Below are 20401 nucleotides of genomic sequence, written 5' to 3'. Positions count from 1 at the left end.
CTCATTCCTCTCACCAACTCCCACCTCTCCATCCTCTTTAACATCTGTCGCACCTCTGGGACACTCCCTACCAGCGTCAACGCATCTACTCTACTATCTACCCTAAAGAGGTCCATTGCTGGCCCCAGCGCCCACCAACTGCGAGCCCTTTGCCCACACTACGCCAAGGCTCTGCGACTTGTGTTACGTAACTCAATCTCTGCCCACCTAGAGGTCAAAGTACTCTGTGCCTCCCTCAGATCCAGGTTACATAGGAGATACTTCAAGGAAAAATCCTGACCCATCTCTCCAACTTTCTGTATAATGTGCCATTCAAAACTCTTCTCAGTTCTCATGCATCTTCGATCTCTTAGCACTCTTTGACACCATTGATCACCTCTCCTTTCTCCATACCCTTTCCAACCCTACCATCAAGAATTTTGCCCAGGCATTGGTCACCTCTTACTTGGCTGACCACTGCTTCTCTGTCTCAAGGAACCAGAACGCTCCAATCCAACCCCCTCTGCCAGTGCCAGCCCCACAATGCTTGGTGCATGAAGCACGGCACTTTACGTCTGCGTCTGTTGGGCTCTCCTTCCACGGTCATGCTGATGGCACTCAGATGTCCTCTTGTGCATCTTAGCCCTAAACTCTCCACATGTATCTCTGCTATCTGTTACTGGATGGAGTTGTGTTTCCTCATGCTGATCTTCTCAAAGAACAACGTTATCTTCTGCTCTAGCGCTAATCCTTCCCTCCTCCCAGCTGATAGACAATTCCTCCCTAGCCTCTTCAGGCCTGCCCACACCGGCCCATAAGGGCATGCTTATTGACTGGAAACTCAAGGTTTAACACGTAATAATCTAAACCACTTTGGTTGCCAGATAGAGCCTAATGAACATTAGGAAGACCCATCCCACGTCATCTACTGGACCTCCAAATCACTCATGACCTCTTATGTTCTCAGCACTCTTGATTACTGTCGCAGCCACCTCCTATGCCCCCATAAACAAAGTTCTAAACTCCCTATAACTAAGCCACGCCTCTGCCTGCTGCCTTCCAGCTGGCTGCAGCCTGATGCACCATTGCTCCCTCTTCACCTTTCTCCTTCTAGTTTTCAAAGGTATCCATGTATTTGAGCACCCACATGGGTACCCTTTCTTGCCGTTAATCCTCACCCTGCAGCCTTCACTCTGGTTTCTCACCATCCCCCATCCACCCAGTGCTGCCTCTTGCCTCTGCTTCTTCACCCTCCCTGATCTCGACCACTGGAACTCCAGCACTATGACATCAAGAAGACCATGACCATGATAGCATCCAGACCTGACCTGAAACAGCAGAACCTTTCCCTAGAAGGTCCAGCTACACTGACCCATCCCATCATCTACCCGCTAACCGGATCTATGTATTTCTGCCAAATTGCAAATTCGCAAAGATGTGGTTAGCAACTTCATCTTCCTGAATCCCCCACTCTTCTCCCTCTTCTTCCTAAATGTATCCTCTTGGGGGACTCCTCCCATGCCCTCTGCTTTTACCCTTGCCTCCTTGCTTACCCCCACATTACTTAACATCTTTCCCTGTGCCCCTCAACTTTGTTTTGTTTTTGCTGTTAACATAAAAGCATTCCGTTTTGCTGAACATGTCATGAACATGCCATTGTTAACATGTGCTTGTGATAGATGCAGCCTCCGTTATCTGCCATCGCCTATATTCTGAACTCTACATTATTGTATGTATTGTGTATTACATATCAAACTGTCATTGAACGAATGCACATGCTGCTGCCTTACCCATGCTCTGCATATGTGCTGCTCCCATGTTCACGAGCCCCTATCATCCATGCCAATGTATTGAGGTCTCATTTACATTCCACTGTTCTTTTTGTAGAGTGTTTTGTTCAAAGTACTATCTGACTTAAATCAATAAAGATTACAGACAAATAAACTAATACAAATGAATTAACCGTTCAACTCAAGAATGGGTTGAAATATGAAATGTTGTCAATTGTGTTTTTTATGAAATTATTTTAAATCAGCACAATATTGAAATGTGTCTGTCACTGTGCTTTGCACAATATTGAAATGTGCCTGTCCTTGTGCTTTGCACAAGATTGAAATGTGTCTGCCCTTTTGTTTTTGCCACAGTAAGTGTTGCATGCAGTGCAAGGTGATTACAGTAAAAGAGGTGATGGCTGGAAGCTTTAGAATGAATTTTAACTCTGGCATTGCTCTGGGCAAACCTCCAGAGCACTGCTCTTCAGCCTGCCAAGCCATTAGAGAAAGTGGAAAGGCCATATGCAAATCAGGCTTGATTCCACCTCAAAAAGGGTCAGCACAGCCATATGTGCTTGGCCACATCCCTTCTGCACGGTTCCATGTGTTAAAATCGCAGCAAAAATGGCCGTGGACACACAATATTGCGGCAAAAAGTCTGTTGTTTTGCTGCTGCAATCCATGTAAAGGATGCGGGGGACAACCCTGCAACCCCCAGACCCATTATACCATTTAAGGGGAGCAGGAGACACCCCTGCAACCCTGTTCCCCTTAAATGGTGTAATGGGGTACACCTTTAACGGGTCAAACCACAGCATTTTTGCCACAATATTTTGTACAGGTGACATTTTTACCGTGATTTTATTGCTGCATACCTTCTGCACAAGACCACAAGCATCCTCAGACATGTTTCAGCCTCTGGGCATCATCGGTGAGGAGTCGCTTGGGCCAGCAGGCTCAGTACCTACGTCTGGGCATACCTGTCCTATATTGCTATAGCACCTGCTGATAAAACAGCTCAGCAGAAGATAGCTCAGTGAGTAAAATGCTTATTTCCAAAATCTGTTTATTACCTAGGCACACGTTTGTATCCGAGCATCAGCACCTTAGCATTTGTTCCTTCCAAGGTCGCATTTGGTGCCATTAGACTGAGGAATAATAACAAACTGTTCTTAGCGCACGACAATGGGAGTGCACTTCAGCCAATCAGCTCTTAGGAATGGCAGCCCATACATGTATGGTAATAACATGTCATTCCAGAGGCCAGAACTGCTTGTTGTAAGCGTTTTCTTGCTTTCATTTCCGGTCAGTCCAACATGAGTCCCAAACATATGGGGCCCGATACATGGAATATTTGCCGGTTCAAAGTGAATTTGCACTGCTGAAAAGTGACTTTGCACTGCCAACACAAACCCTGATTCCTGGAACCGTGCAAAGTGTATTTTTGCAGTGCAAGTACGGGCAAGGTCAGCGCATAGTCATTTTAGCAGTTCAAAATGACTGTGCCCAGACTTTGCTCGGAAATAAATACACTTTGCACAGTTCTATGAATCAGGGTTTGAGTCGGCAGTGCAAGGTCACTTTTCAGCAGTGCAAATTCACTGTGAACCGGGCCAATATTCCATGAATCGGGCCCAGTATGCGTAGATACCTCTTCAAGCACCTCTCCGATTGCGGTAACATATTCTCTCCTCACAGCTTCTCTTAAAATGTTCCCTGTTTGCACTACTCCCATTTGAGAAGTTGTTATGACTCATTGCTAAAACTAGGTTAAATTAACCAACACCCTTTGAAACTACCAGCGCCACAATCCGGTCTCAAGAAGATTGGATCATCATCTTTTCCACTACCATTAACCCTGATCTTTTACAATTCTGAATTTTCCACTGGGTTGGAATGGGATTTTCCCATTGAAAACGCTTTTTTTAATTCATGCCCATTGTGTGCTGATTGCATTATTGAACGCAGTTGCACTCAGCAACGGTTGTTGATCAACGTTTTTCTGCTTTATCGACCCTCCCTTTGCACAGGATCGATAACTTCAAAATGTTCAATTAAACATTATTGACTGCAAACACAGTCAGTAATGCAAAATTAGAACATGGGGACTTATTTTGACCTTCTCACAGCCAATCAGAATGTTTGGAATGCAGTCAATAACTACTATTGAATATATTCCAGACGTTCTGACGTCGGAAGCAGCCAGATAAACAATACAAGTATTTCTCTGCAGTCAAGGGACAGCAGTGCAATTTCCCAGAAAAATATCTTTCAACAGGGCACTCCAACCTAAGTTAACACAACAAAGTGAAAGCTAAAACATGGAACAATGCTTTCAATTTTGTAAAGAAAAAGCACTCAACGTGACCTTCCATTTCAACTAGGTTAACAATTAAAATGATTGCCATATTAAGGCTACATCTAGTTATTTAAATTGTAGCACCCACTGCAAGGATGCCAGCCATTCAGCGTTCTAGGACGCTGTGCTGGAATTTCTGCTTTAAACCCACGTTAAAGGTCAGACAATGATTGCTGTTACATGTGCCATGATCCCTTGTTTGTTCCCACTACCCGGCCCACCCGTCCCTCCACCCTTTCCGCCACCTCCCCAGCTTTGTATAAACTTAACTGATGACCGGGACCACCATGTCCTTGCCAGGACCCTCCTATGCCCACCTCCCACTGCCATCATGGAAAGGGAGCTGGGCCTTGCTCCTGAGCCCTCTCCCTTCTCCATGGTGGGCGGCTCTTCTTCCCTTGCACGAATAGGTGCCATACCGCATGCGCCCATTTATCAAAATGAATTTTTTGTTGTACCCGATGTGCACCCAACACAACATGCCAGGTGCTAAAGGTGGCATGGCCGCTTCCCAGGGTGGGATTGGGCCGTAACGGAACTAAGATCTCACAGAAGCCATTACTTTAGTCATGCCAACAGGCTGTTCCCGCCTGAGTCCGCACCAGAAAGCATGGCTGAGCACAATGTTACAGCATTAAACCTCATTTCATTTACTAACATGTTTTCTGAACTTTACTCATTATATAACCTGTTTCACTTCAAAACTACAGCTGCGGACCTCGGCTTGGTCTCAGGCCATAACTTGGGAGAGGAGCATTATCCTGGGTTAAGGGGCCCTCCTCTGGACTATAAGGATATATTATTAAAGTACTTCGAAGCCAGAGGAACCCGGTGTCAGGTGCCATATATAACACGAAATGATCAGCAAAGTAATATTATTACTACAGTCACTTAGGACAGCCATGAGTTGTCCATTAAGCTGTAAAAGTTTCATATGTGCCAGCCTAACAAAAATATCCCTTTAAGATGTCTTGCTGCCTGTTTTCTTACTTGCTTGGCAAGATGTGTTAATACTCGACTTTTGCATATTTCAGTGGAATTCCTTGACCATAAGCGGGCAGCAGGATCTTGCTCAGTCCTCTATGTGCCACCACTTCAGAACCTCGTCAGAAGAAACGAACTGAGCAGAGGTTTCTCAGGACCTCCTTTAATTCCGCCTTCGGGACGGATGTGACAACAGGAGTGGCTGTCTGCCATTTATTTGGACCCATTGTCTACCGTTATGTGTCTTCGAAATGAGTCTAATGTGTATTGTCAGCAGACCTCCGAGAGAAGACCTGAGAGTAAACTGCACCACTGGCTACTACAGGCACACATTTTCACCATCTGCAAAACTCTCGCGAGATCATCAAAAACGGAAGTGGGAAAAGTGCAGACTAATACTCTACTGCCGTCTGGTGGCGGAAACGGGAAATTCTGCATCATCTGAGGCTTTACAAAGCACAGGCCCCTTTGAATTGTGGTCTCTTAAAAGATGCTTCTGAAGCATTCCTGTAAGCACTGTGGGTTGAAGAATGAGACTGGAACAGGACTACTGTGCAGAAGAAATTGACTGTTCATTCCTCCTTGCCGTCTATACAAGACATCACAGCTGTCATGAAAATGTTTTTATATACTGGCATATTTTGTGGGCAAAGGCATCATGAAAATGCGTAGGAAAAGGTCCTGTGAACTGTTGGTGACTTGCATATATTCATGTTCTTTTGTGTGTGCCTTACCATACAAATCCGATTCCAAACTATGTGGCTTATTACCCAATTTGTCACATAAAGTGATGTACAATGCACCATTTGATAACATTATTTGAAACCATTACTCAAGGGTGGGAACCACCCCAACCTCTCTTGTTTGCTTTAGGCTCACTCGGTGCACTCGGTATCACCTTCATTTAGGCACCGCCGTTACAAAATTCACCAGCCGCCATTCCTTCCAAGATGCACTTTCAAGAGTAACTGGAAGAGATGAAATTAAATTCTTACCATTTCAACCCCACTGATGCCGCTGGACACCTTGCGTCCAGAAACTAAATGCCCCACAAGGTACTGTGCCAAGCTAATTTAAAGCCTAAAACTAGAATCTGCACTTCTCAACATTTTGTGTCTTGCAGTGCTAGGTACCCTGCCTATAAAAACTACATTCCCCAAGATACACTTTGCTGAAAAAGTGTAAAACCTGGGACCAGAATCTGGAATTTTAGACCAACCGAAGGCAGGGATGCAGGGCACCAGGAACCCAGAAACGTCATCAACATCATCATACACTCACCTAAGCATGCAGACCAATAAAGGTATTCTGCACTTGTACATTTCCCTGATTACATGAAGCTGAAAACATCGCCCCTTAAAAGTAATCTTTCAAGACGCATTGCCTTACTTTACCTGGATCTAGAGCCAAAATCAGCACTTCACATTTTTCTAATGCAGTTTTTCAGGATACCATGAAGCAACTGTTAGACCTATCATTGTGGGTCCTTTATAATGTGTGCTATAGGATATCATATTTAATATTTTTGCTTGTAGATTTCGTTTAGGGTATTATTGTGCATTTACAACTAATCATAATAATCGCATCTTGACTTGAACTTGTAACCTAGAAAGAGAATCTCTACTTTTCAACTTTCCTGCTGTATTGTTGTGGACACCATGCAGCTAGGAACACTTTCCAAAATACACCTTGCACAGTTTTAAGACACCCAACCAGAATATGTGCTTGTCTTCCCTTCCTGTGCCTGTTCAGTTTGTGAGGAAGGCTTTCATCGCCTGTGCAGTATGTGTGTGCGTGTGGCTGTTCAGACATTATGCCCATAATATCACATGCCAATGTCTGTGTGTGGAGAAGGTTAATAGTGTTTTGCCTCTTCATTAGGGTCTCATCATTTATTTTTCTGGGCTTTTTATTTTTATTTTTTCCCATTGATTACTTAGTTGTTTTAGGTTCTAGGTACATTTGATGGCAATATTAGAACATTTGTTTGGCAGAACAATGGGTTTACGGCACTGCGCAGGGTTGCAGGTCATCACTAAAAGATATTTCTGTAATGCTGATATTGTCAAGGCTGTGCCATCACATGCTAGACTTCCAAGAGGTATGAAAGGGTTTTGTTTGCACCATAAGAGTGTGAATCATATGTGCTAATGGGTGTTCAGACACTTGACCATTTTTATAAGAGCCATGGGGGCGGGATTGCATTACAGAAATACAATAAATTTGCAAGATGGCAGTAGTTAATAATAAGATGGCAATCTCACAGAAAACAATGTCACAGAGGGCCTCAAGTACACACTACCTCTCGAAGACAGATCAAGGGTTTTTATATTTGCTATAGGAAAGGGGCTGACTACGGGTCGCCCTTCTCTCTCTCTCATCTAGTATAGACGGTTCCCTTCCTAGTCCCTGCATCTCTCAACCCCAGGCTTGAATCTAGAAATTGGTAACCCCCTCTCTTCTCAGAAGCTGTCTGTCCGGTGGTGATGTTCAAAAGGCAAACACCTTCTCTCTCTAGCTCCCGCTGGGAACAATCTAGGAGGTCCAGGACCTACGTTGCCCAATGCAGTAAAACACAAGGATAAATCCCTGGCAGACACTCAGGCCCCACTTGGCCCCATTTTCCTTCCATGTCATTGTATTCCTATGTCTCTCTCCTTTTCATCTTCCTTCTCTCCTTCGTATTACTCCATCCACCATCTCTCCTCTCTCTGCCTCCCACTTCATCTACCCCACCGATGCGCCTACCTCCACCCTTATGATATGATATGGCATGTATAACGCGCCTATACGCACGTGTTTCAAGGCCCTGCAATATTATTCTGTACCACTCTCTCCCTCCCTCACACCAATACTACTCTCCCATCGTTCTTCTGTGACTCTTGCCACTACTACTCTCCCCTATCCACACCACTACCACTCTCACCTCTTCACTTACTACTACTCTCCCCTATCCACACCACTCTCACCTCTTCATTTACTACTACTCTCCCCTATCCACACCACTACCACTCTCACCTCTTCACTTACTACTACTCTCCCCTATCCACACCTCTACCACTCTCACCTCTTCACTTACTACTACTCTCCCCTATCCACACCACTACCACTCTCACCTCTTCATTTACTACTACTCTCCCCTATCCACACCACTACCACTCTCACCTCTTCACTTACTACTACTCTCCCCTATCCACACCACTCTCACCTCTTCATTTACTACTACTCTCCCCTATCCACACCACTACCACTCTCACCTCTTCACTTACTACTACTCTCCCCTATCCACACCACTACCACTCTCACCTCTTCACTTACTACTACTCTCCCCTATCCACACCACTACTCCTCTCCCCACTTCACACTACTACTCACTCTAGTGTACTACACTCACACCTTCCCTCATATTGACTCTCCTTTCACATTTTCAGTCACTCCCTATTCTCTCTCTCTCTGTTTCACTCACACTCCAGAACCCACATTCAAACCAAAGAAAGACTTTCTCCCACCAACCAATACCTCATCTTGCACACACCTTCAGCAATCCTCCTCAATGCTCTTCAACGCTGTCTGTTGGTCCTACTTCCTGTCGTGTGACCTCACCTGAATAATCCACACCTTCCTGCTTTCTGTCCCTGTTCTATGCCCCCCTGTTCCCTCACAATTGACTCTCTCCCTCAGCTGGTTCCCCAGACCAACCACTAGTTTTCCTTTCCCAAGTGGAAGTGTCACAGGTGAGCAAAAGCACAAATGATGTCTTAAGCCTCACCCCTTTCATGCATGTGAGTCCACCGGCATTTATCAAGGGTGGCTCGCTTCAGGTAGAATCAATTCCATTGTCCCAGTTTGTGTGAGGGCTATATGTGCAGGAAGCCGATGTGACAGAGGGGCCACTATGCAACCTCCTCGCAGTAAAAGAGCATTGTTTTTTAGGGGTTTTGTTGAGTGTGCTGAAATCGCTTTTATTCTGAGGAGATGAATCTGCAGACCCATTGATGCTGGGGCTGTCATGCTGATCCATTTTGTCTAGTGCCTATGTTTTCATGTCTGTGGGGTAGGCTGCTTGGAGGTCTGATGGCTTGCCCCTGCCCCTCTCCTAGATAGGGTGCTCACTCCCGCGCCCCCCACCGGGTCTTCTGGGAATTGTATTTTCCAATGGGAAACGGAAACAGACAGGCCAGCTGTGTGCACACCAGGCAGGGGGCAAAGAAGAACTGATACTCATTACAAACATGCAGGCACATGTACAAGTGACAGGGAGTGGGTCCCACCAACTCCCAGACCCCACCTGTGGCACAATACCGGCTCCTGCACCCATTCTGAGATGGGTACACAACTCCCCTTGAAAGAGTCAGGCCCTTGACTCTGACTTACTAAAATGAAACGTCCACAATCAAAAAGCATACTGCAAGCCATTTCAAACATTGTACACCTTTCTAAAAGTGAAAGTGCTCGTATTGCTAACAAATAACTGTACTCTACTGCTAAAAACACAGAGGTGCTGGTTTAGCCCATTAGAATATGTCAGTTCTGCTGCAAAACGTAGTTCTGGCTTGAAATGTCCCATCAAAGCATCTGCTTTGCGCAGAAGTGGGTTTAGCTTCTCAAACTTTCACCAATGGGCATCGTGCCTGATTAAGAGCATAGCAGGGGTAACTCTGAAGGTTCTATTCCAATCAGTCTTTTCACTTTGTGCTTAATGTATTCAGCCCACCAAGCACAGATCTGTAAAATGATCCAACAGGGCCAGCCCTTCCATATACATGGATGTGTGCTGGACCTTAGTCAATCCTGGGGCTATTTGGGGGTATGAGGGAGGTAAATGGTTGGGATAGGCTCATACAACTAGGATAAAAAACTAAAATGTGGCCTGTATTCAATAATGTTACTATCTTTTGGTCCCGCCCACATCATCCTCCCCTTTCAGTATGCACGCTCCCGTAAAATGTGACTAGTACATATCTTTAATGAACTGGGTGTATCGAAAGGCAAAGGCAGTAGATTAACCTTAGAAATGTTTGATCATCTAAGGGAGATTGTTGTCAAGTATTGGAACCAACCACCTTACAGTCTCTCAGATAGACCTAATGCCACAAAAGAGAATGTATTTCCCTTTGTGATCTGGGCCATGTATACTTGCAATAGGTATACCATATTTCTACTTCTCGATCTGCACCATATATAAACATGAATAATTACCTAATATAGTGTGTGAACGGTTTGGGTCTATTTGACCTAAAACATTTGACCTAATCTCATTTGATCTAATTTGACCTTTTGCTTTGGTCTAAAATGCAGGGGGAGCCCCCACACCCCCGCATCCTTGCACTTCCCCTCAACCTAATCTACCCACTCCCATACATACTTAACTAAATTTGACGAAAAACAGGTCAAAGAAATTCGATCAAATGTTTTAGGTCAAATGTTTTTAGGTCAATTATGCTAACACTGTGTGAACAGATCAGGATGTGCCCTGCAAGGATACAATGAGGCCTCAATAACTACCCAGATATTAATGCTTTATATCAAAAATGTTACTGCACATGTCCATGATACACAAGCATTCTTACTTAGTGGAGTAAACAGACATCTGTGTAATTTAATATGATCTCCAAAACACCAATATTCCTTTGCAACTCAGTGGTGCCCATAGCCCTTTTCCTTCTGGGGCACATAGCTTCTTAGTCCCTTCAAATGCATGTTTCCAGAGCTTCCAGAATACAAAGTACTTGCACTTGCTGAAGGTGTCAGATATGATATGAGGCCAGTTTGCAGATAGTGTCGAAAAAATGTATTTGCAAACTGTTATGGTATCGTAATCGTCCAGAATCCTTTTTCTCTTTATGTTTTGCTGGAAAAATTGGAGGCATATATATTCCCCCACCTCTCACAGGTACACACTTAGCACAGTATTAGCAATAGGGAAAACTTTGCCCTGGTGCAAAAATGCATTGAAAATAAATGTATATATTTTCACAAGGGCATTTTTTGCCCTGGTGCTTTAACCATGCCAAACTGCACTTGTCACGGTGCAAATGTTTTCTAATATGTCCCAGTGTTTCTAAAAAATAGGGCAAGGTTTGCCCTAGTAGTAATACTGTGCAAACCTGCACTGGTGCAAAGTTTCTGTAATAAGGCCCCAAGTGTTCATTCTTCCAAGTCTGAAGGTAAGCAGATAATTGGTAAATACAGTGTAGTGCTGTCAATATGCACCCCTACCCAACCTTGAAGTTACTGAAAACTGGCTTGTGTAGTCGTGCTTGCATCGGTAACTAGTAATTGACCATGGAGAACCACTCGAAATGGGGTTTACCCGTGGAACAGGCAATTTGCAAACAGTGATTAATTTTATTTTGTTCTACCCACTTTAAACAAAAAGGGAGGAGTCAATACCTTCGTCCCCTTCTACCAGGAAAGGGGTTTCGATAATACAGACCCACCTTGATGCACCTGCATTTCACACTTGATGTTCTCTGGGACACTTTCACTCCAATGCCATATACATACAAGTGAGCAAACTCACCCAAAATGACCAACACAACTTTAATGGTCACTGTTCCAAATGACTGGTGACTTGTGAAAATATTCAGGACAACTTGTGGGAGGTACATATGCCACCCCCTCCCCCCTGGGCCCAAGACTGCTGCCTTCAGGTTTTACCCCTGGGTGGCCTCAAACTTTTGGTTCTACGTTAAAATAGCAAATATTAAACACAGAGGCTGAAAACAACCAATTCATTTTGCCTGATTTTGGGGGGGAAATAAATCGTTTTGTTCCTTTTTTTCTTTCTTTTTTAAATACGAGGTGCAGACCCCTCACCTGTCATCCCCCCACCTTTCTTTATACCCTTACCCAAATCCCAAGCAATGTTTTTTTTTTAATGTGCAAACATCTCACACAGATTCGGCCTTAAAAATTTGATATTTTCGGCCTCTGTGTTTTTGTGTTTGTTTTTTGGGGGCATACCAAACCTTTCTGGGCAAACGTTTGGAAAACACACTATCTTCACGGGTCTTGAACTACCCAACATTTAGCTGGTCTAAGTGTTGACAGAACTGATTTGCCAACGTCTAGCTATGATTAAGGTCAAAGAAACTAAGTGAGATGAAGAAAAGGGCACTATTAATGAAATCAATTGCATAAGCACCTTACAATGTATTCACTAGTGTATATTGACAGTACAATTAACATGTGATTTGCCAGTTATTCGTTTGGAATGCAGAGCACATTTGGGATTGCATCAATGTAGAGTTTAAAATGTTTTTATTTATTTTTATTCAGGGGCCCATTACATTACACCGCGTAGTGTTTTAGAATGTTAAAGTTGTTGGTGCCTATTGGCGTACTCTGTATACATGATATGCTACTGTGTTGTGAAAAGGTGACTGGTATTACTGTTGAATATGTTACTCTGACGTGTACTTATGTGCTTTATGGAGCTATTTCCAAACTAAAGTACACTTGAGTTGAGTATTAGTCCAAAACACTGAGAGCCCTATTCTCATCCAGGTGTTAAGTACCGAAAAGGACGTTAAAAGGCTTAACTACCTTTTCGGTACTTAAGACCTATTCTAATGTGGCGCATTCCTCCAAAGTCGGTAGGAATGCACCATTTTCGGAATACACGTGGTGGTTGCTGGGATGGGTTGGAAACCAACCTAGCAACCGTCACATTCGTAAACTGGCTTTTTGGAAGCCTATTCTTGTGGCACTCCACCAGTTTAATATGTGCGCTAAACTAGCGCACAAATACTGTACCATTTTGGTACCGTTAAACTGGAGGAGTGCCACAAGAAGCCTTGTTTGTTGTAAAGGAAAGTGTTCACATACACCCGTGTGTTGTATATGGACACACTCATGTACACCAAAGCAAGCAGCTTCAACGTTGTAGGATGCAACGTTGAAGCTGCTTGCTTTTGTGTACATGAAAGTGTTCATATACAACACACGGGTGTATATGAACACTTTCATTTACACCAAAGCGAGCAGCTTCAACGTCGCATTCTACAATGTTGAAACTGCTCTCTTTAAATGAAAGTGTTCATATACACCATGCAGGTGTATATGAACACTTTCCTATTCACCAAAGTAAGCAGCTTCAACATCCTGCAATGTTGGAGCTGCTCACTTTGGTGTAGAGGAACGTGTTCATCGGTGTTCTCGGGGGCATTTTTGTAAAATAACAAATATGTCGATATTTTACAAAAATGCTGGCGAGATTGGATTGCGCCCGTTAGAACTAAAAACAGGCGCAATCCTCACAGATCACTGTTGTGCTCTACGAGGACGCCAAGCCCACTTGAGAATATTAGTGGAGCCTGGGCGTCCTCTTTTGGCGCCGTGAATCGTGCTGTTTAGCACCTTCTCTGCGCCAAGATGAGAATAGGGGCCTCCGAGCGTGGCTTCCATATCCAACCAGTGGCAGAAGCGTGATGTCTGACTGACATTTAGACCATGATGTGCTGATGCCCAGTTGTTCATTACATTTCGAATATGTCATTGCTGATTGATCTACAAAGGTCACAGGGGAAAGGTCAGGGATGTTCATGGGTTTGTTATGATTTGAGATCATTACATTGATTGTCCTAAGTGTGCCTCATGAATGCTGGAGAGTGAATGTGCGGAAACTCGGCTGAGCAGGAAAGGTAGACGGTGCACAATAACTTTCTTCAACATATTGCTTGAATTACACAAATGCACAAGTCCCGGAAAAAAGCTCATCCATTGACCGCTAAAACAGTCTTCTCCAATTTAGTCATGGAAAAAGGAGCATGCATTTATATTTCAGGCCAAAGGATAGAAACGAGTTAATATAGAAGCTTCTTTTCCTAGACTTTCATGTTGAATATTTGGTAGACATGGTGCAACTTTGGTCTCTGAAGGTTCCCCCCAAGCCACTTTAGTCAAAGGATTCCAACCCGATGATACCTATAGTCCACCCTAAAGAATTAACCATGGACTCCGACCTAAAATATCGCGATGCATCATGAAATGTGGACACGGAAAGTATGAACAACTTCTCAAATCACATAGTGTTACTTTCAAGAAAATCGAAAATATATTTAAGGTGCTGGGGGATTCTGTGCTACCAATAGGGATGTCACTTTAAACACCTGTTCAAGTTTAATGGGGGGTTCTCCAACCTGCAACTCTCCAGATGTGTTGGGCTGCAACTCCTATGATCCCTCACCATTAACTACGGTGGCTTACTGCTGATCTGATTTGTAGTCGAAAACATCTGGCGAGTCAAAGCTTGCAGACCCCTGCCCTAATGCTAAGGCGTAGAATCTCTTTCATTTCATGTATACCTGCTGCACAGCCACAAACCCACTTCATTTGTAGATGCGTGTCATTGTCGTGGAGCACGACGGTAGGCACCTACTACCCACCAAGAATGGTGGATTGTGGGGTGCATAGGCCAAATCCCACCAGCATGGCTATGAACAAATAGAACAAGATAGGGTCACCAAAGGCCACACTTTAGAAGCGGGCCAATCCCTAACCAACTGCCATGCCCCTAATGAGGGGATACAATCTGTTTTTCAACCACCCACTGGGTAGAAAGGACCTTCCCTGTGAAACACCATGCTGCCACCACACCCCACACGGGCATTTGATGTTAAAGCAAAACACAGTGGGGTAATGCCATCAGTTTGCAGATTCTAACTTCAGCCATGCCAGGTGTTAAGTGGATGGCAGATGGAGAGGGGCATAGGGTTAAGCCACCACCTAGGCATGATTGAGCCCAACGAGGCGAAAGTCTGGCATTGATGAATCATGCTGCCCAGTGAAAGGCATGCATCTGCTTCCTCGACACTGCTTGTGCTGGTCCTTAATTAAGACACCTCGAGGCACATTCCCCATCTTATATGTTAAGAGCATTCTTAGGGTGTTTTCTTAAAGTGCACAAAATTAGCCAAAAACCAGTAAACAATGCCTCCGCAGCGCGAGTCTCAGGAGGATAAAGTTTACCATGACCAGAACATATGTTTACAGGTATTGGGCCTCATTCCGAGTAGGGCGGTAAGGGTTAACAGTCATGGGTAACGAGACCGGTGCCGTTAAACCCTTACCACCCTACTACGAGTTCCCTTTGCGGGTCCTTCCTTAACGCCTGCTTTTAGCAGGCATTAAGGACGGGAACCGCAAAGGGACTTTAGTGCTAATAACGGTACAGTAATTGACGGTACCGTTATTAGCGCCTTCGCCAGTCCCATTGAGCCCTATGGGGGCTCAAATGGGAATGGGGAAGGGCCCTGGTGAATGGGGAATTATCGGTCCCTCCAACCTTGGAATGGACCGATAATTACTCCATTCACCAGGGCGGAGTCGGAACGATTTTGGAGGCAGCCATGCCGCAAATAGTGGCGTGGTTACCTCCAAAGTCGGAATGAGGCCCATTGTGTTAGTCGAAACTCTTCACAAATAAAACGACGAAAGGTCAACCCTTCTCTAGGACATAAGACCTAAGCAAATGAGTAATATGGGGCCGTGGCAGCCAACCCATCTCTTAAGCTGTCATTTTAAATTGAAAGTGGGTTCAACAATAACAGTCAACATTAAAATGATGTCCTGATTTTTCCAGGCAGCTATCACACAAAGCAATGTCATTACAGCAATCTGTCCCTTGTGTTAAAAATATAATGCTATGTTTTCTAATTAATATGTCTGTTCCAAAAGATTTATTTGAAACCTTCTGCCATCTTTTAAGGATTGATTTGTTTTTGTAAGGGTTAACATTTTCTTTGGAAAAGGGACAATTCACAATTCACCTGCAATGAGAATTCCAACCAAATGCTTCCAATCTGTGCCGAATAAGGTGTGCAAAGGAATAAACAGACTTTGGTCATTTATGAATTACAGTTTATGCAGTGTCTCCAATTTAGTTACTTGAAGAGGTTGAAAAGTAAAAAAGCAATTCATCATTACAGAATGACACCACGGGGGCCATTTATTATAAGTATTAAGTGCATGGATGGGGTGCTCCACATGAAATGTTCAACTTTTGCACATCAGAGCTCAAAAGCACAGAATAGAAACAGATGAACTCGGCTTTTCTCTTTGGGTTTACACTTCATTTTGTTAAAAACGTAAATGCTACCTGCAAATAACACTTGAAAGACAGCATTTACAATGTCTTCCTTTGGAATCTTACTGCTTTTAGCAGGTGCCAATTGCAGGCGTCTTTCACAGTAATCTATTGGTTGAATGGCAGCATGAACACCATGCGGGTGTTAAACCATGTCTAAACCATGTCGTATATGAAGGTGGTGATGGAATGCAGGGCAGAAAGATATTTCTACTTCCTGCCCCTTCTCTGTGTTAAGGTGGTCTAAAAAACCCAAATAGACACAGCAGAATTAGAGTCAGCCCAAACCACAGTCAATGACAGAGTAGACAAAGTGCACAGCAAAATCCAGATTTAGTATCACCAAAACAAAGCCGGGACAGCATACAAGCATTAAAATCTCATTGCTCTTAATACAATTGCTTAAGTACTACAAACGTGTCATCAATAATGTCATAACATTATCACAGTTTACAAAAAGAGGTAACGGGCACAGGTTAGTGGGTTTGGCTACATATAGGTTTCATAGGGGTTAACATTTTATTAGGTTACAAGTATCTGATGGCTCCACCTGGAACCACCCCTACATTGATAAGTGTAAAAACAACATCATCTCTATGACAAGAGATTGGGTTGGCATATTACTTAATGGGCGTCAAGACGCTAGGGATTTTTATAGTTTGGCTCTCTCCTAACCAACCTTGGACACTTGACAGATCGTCAAGTGTGTACCAGACATAAAGTAGGGGGAGAGAGGCCCATGGACTGTTCTATATTCAATTAAAAGTTACCATCCTTCATTCTCAGGCCATGAGCCTGAGCAATTCCTTTCTAGTTGGCCTTGTGTGGTACCTCCAGTCTATGTAGCATCTAGGGAGTACTGCAGGTGTTATATCTATGTTGGCATCTAATGAATAGTCAGTGTTCTCTAATTATGAATCACGTGCTGTGGGATGTTTCAACCCACTAGTCCAGGCCCTGCAACATTACTTTGCATTGCTGACAGTAGAAGCATCAGAAATGGCCACCGGAAAGCATGCCGCTCGCCAAAATCACACAAAATTGCGCAGTAAAAATCTGAAAAATAGGCTGCCATCCACTTTTGCCTATCTCAGTGAACACAGGAGACCACTGCCAAAACCCCCCATTGGGCTACCCACACAGTAGCCTAAAACCACTTGAAAAAGCAATGGTGATTGCCAAAAGAAACACAGAGCTGTTTGGAAATCCGTTTTCTTGGTTGTCAAATTTGCAAAGATTATGGCTCACAAACTACCTAAAAGATCCAACTTCCTTGTTGGGTGTTCCACATTATTCTACTGCAAGAATCCACACAATTACAATGTCAGCAAGAATCATATATTATCTGAACAAAGTCCACTTTTGAGGATGGTTGAGCTGGAAGAAATCTGTCAAAAAGGGGTGTAGTACTGTTACTCAGCTCTGTCAGAAGCCGGCGATTTAAAACCTGTCATGTGTAAGGTTGTAAATTGAACTCAAACTATGCCAAAGAAAGACTTGCTATCAGAAGCCTAAGAGGTGGATACAATTCAAAACTATATTCTAAAAAAGCTTGAAGTTAGAAATTGGTTGTTGTATTTGTTAAAAATGTAAGTTATATTTTAAGACAAGTCAATTTCAGACATTGGGTTTAAAAGTTAAAGTTTCCCACACTGGGCTTCAATCACATTCCACACCTCCTCCCTAAACAAAGGAATCTGTTCTCCTGTGCTCTGCTAAGAAACTGGCAGACTGGTTTGAAAAGGAACTGGGAGGGGCACCCTGGCCTGTTGCCCTGAGCAAGAAACAATGGGTTCCTTGAACTGAATAGAAAATGCTAATTCGGGTGTGACTGACAACAACTGCTCTGGCAGGAAGACAAGCCATGTGACCCTCTGACTCAGCCCAGCTTTGGAGGCGGGCCAGACTGGAAATGTGGATTGAAGTTGAAGTAAATGTATGTTTTAGAAAAATGCTTATAGCAAATTGTACTGAACTGACAAAAATATGAAACTTATAGGTTGTTAAAATGAAAAATTTGCTCACAGTTTAAAACTAATCTGGAATATGTGTGATGTTCTGAGACTGAACCATGAACGTTTTTAATATTGTGGCTATTGTGGTTGTGTTAGGAACATGACAAATTACCGGAATATGCCCAGATGGGATGTGTATGCATGTATACAAATTGGTGCAGAACTAACATTGAAAAACCTACCAAAAGCGTGAAAAAGTTGTCATTTATGAACCAGAGCTCGTAGGAAAATGAGAGTTGGACAGAAGTGTACCTTAAGCAATCTGTCATGTAATTATGTATTATTAACAAGTTGTGCATCTTGGAAATATGTTTTTTGGGGAAAATAGATTTCCTAAGTAAAAGCAAAGGAGAGGAATTTCCTTTGGTCCATAAACACAGTGTCACTCTGACACATATGACACACTGCTCCTGTCTCAAATCAGGAGAAGGGAAATTCTCTGGCCTATCAGATCCTTAGAGGGATGGGGATAGATAATCAGCCTCCCCACCCACTTTGGAAATTGATAAATAGGCATTGTTGAGGACCCAGAAACACACACACTTTCTCACTCATCAACGGATCCCTGGCGAAGCACCCTGCAGGAAGATCCAGACTCCAGGACCAGATTCCAGGTACAGACTCTAGAACGAGAATCTAGAACCCTGAAGCAGAGCCCTAATCCAAAAAGCTGAACCCTTTTCAGCAGGCCTTTAAAAATCTTGCAAACCTGATTTAACCCCCAAACTTCCAAGGGGCACCACAAAATCCAACAGCCTGGCTGAGCTGTTTTGTTTCTGGCCAAGAACCCGTTCTAGAACCCAAGATCCAGACCAGTCCAGCAGAGCTGTAACCCAGAACCCGTCAGGTCCAGTCCAAGAGGCACGCAGACCAGAGTGCCTTGCTGAGAGCAGAGTCCAGGTGCCCTGATCCTGTCCGGTGGCGAGTGAAGTCCAAACCCTTGACGAGATCTTTGACGGGGTTCATTCCATTCCAAAGGCATAGTTGTAAGTATTTAGTTTAGAACTGTCCATACTCATCTCTTAGTTTAAAGTAATCCTATTCAATCCATTTCAACCTATCCAGAACTGCATTATAGAATCTTGTGTCCATCCTAAATTCTTCTCATTATATAGTCTGTGATAATTGTAGCGATTATCATCTGTGCGCTGATATTTTCTGAAGAAAGTCAAGTGTCCTGGCGCAAAGCAATCAGAGTGGAAGGCGCCCTGTTCTGGTGGTTGTCCAGTTGGGTATCTTGCACTTTCCTAGTCCCTTAGTATAAGTCCATCTTGGTTCCTAATCTTTAAAGCGCAACCTTTCATTTTGAAATCTTGACTTCACAAAAACCTCTGTAACTTTTGAACTGTACGTCCTAGAAACAAAATTTAAATGTCATTTTGAAGGTAACATGCTCAGCTTTCAAACGAACCCAATTCCTTATAGTTGTTCGATAATACCGTTTCCCACACGCGGAAAAGTTGCAGAGATTTGCAATTTGGTTCAATTTCACTCCATGTAAAAATAGCTGTTTCTTGCTTTCAACTTCTGAATTTCGTTTTCCATCTGCTAATTATTCTACAATCATTGCTAGTGTTAACCTGAACCTATCCCAAGTAACTCTCACTTGTCCTGAATACTTTAGCGAATTAAAGTCATTTTAGCATTTTTTCCCATTCAATTCAAACCACATTTAAAAGCAATTGACCTGTTTTAAAATTATACCTGTTCTCTCTAAGCTTTCTGGGGGAATCGGGATTGAACTGCATTATTGATCATTATTCCTGAAACTTGTGTGCTCTCTTCCACCTCTTCATATTGCATACTGGGGAGAGTGAGTAATAACAGGGGGAAAGAGTGATTATATTGTCTTTTGATTGAAGTAATATCAAGTTTTATTTCTGTGTTGCATTCTTTCCTATCATTGCATTTCCTTGAACCATACAAAGTATTCTCTGATATATTATTCTTCCTAATCCGACTCCTAATTGATAAAAGAGATTGTTGATATTGTAATATTACCCCTTGCTGATCACTGTTCATATTCATAAATGTGATATTCAGATATTATTCATATTCATAAAAGTGTAATCTATATATTGTTCAATTCGTCAAATAAATCTTTTAATTTGCAAAACAAACCTACTTCTTGGCTCAGTGAGGTCGGGGAGATTCAAAGAGAGGGGCATTCTATAAGGGCACATCATCCAGAATTAAAAGAACT

General features: G+C 43.3%; 1 protein-coding gene across 17 annotated transcripts in view; it reads right to left on the bottom strand.

Moving 5' to 3' along the window:
* Positions 1-20401, bottom strand: part of MYT1L (myelin transcription factor 1 like) — a 1655431-nt gene that overhangs the window by 993036 nt on the left and 641994 nt on the right. The window lies entirely within an intron of this gene.

The sequence above is a fragment of the Ambystoma mexicanum genome, chromosome 4p (genome assembly GCF_040938575.1).
Source record: "Ambystoma mexicanum isolate Mex_15411 chromosome 4p, UKY_AmexF1_1, whole genome shotgun sequence".
Classification (NCBI taxonomy): domain Eukaryota; kingdom Metazoa; phylum Chordata; class Amphibia; order Caudata; family Ambystomatidae; genus Ambystoma; species Ambystoma mexicanum.
The sequence above is the reverse complement of the archived record's forward strand: the minus strand, read 5'-3'. Positions and strand labels throughout refer to the sequence as shown.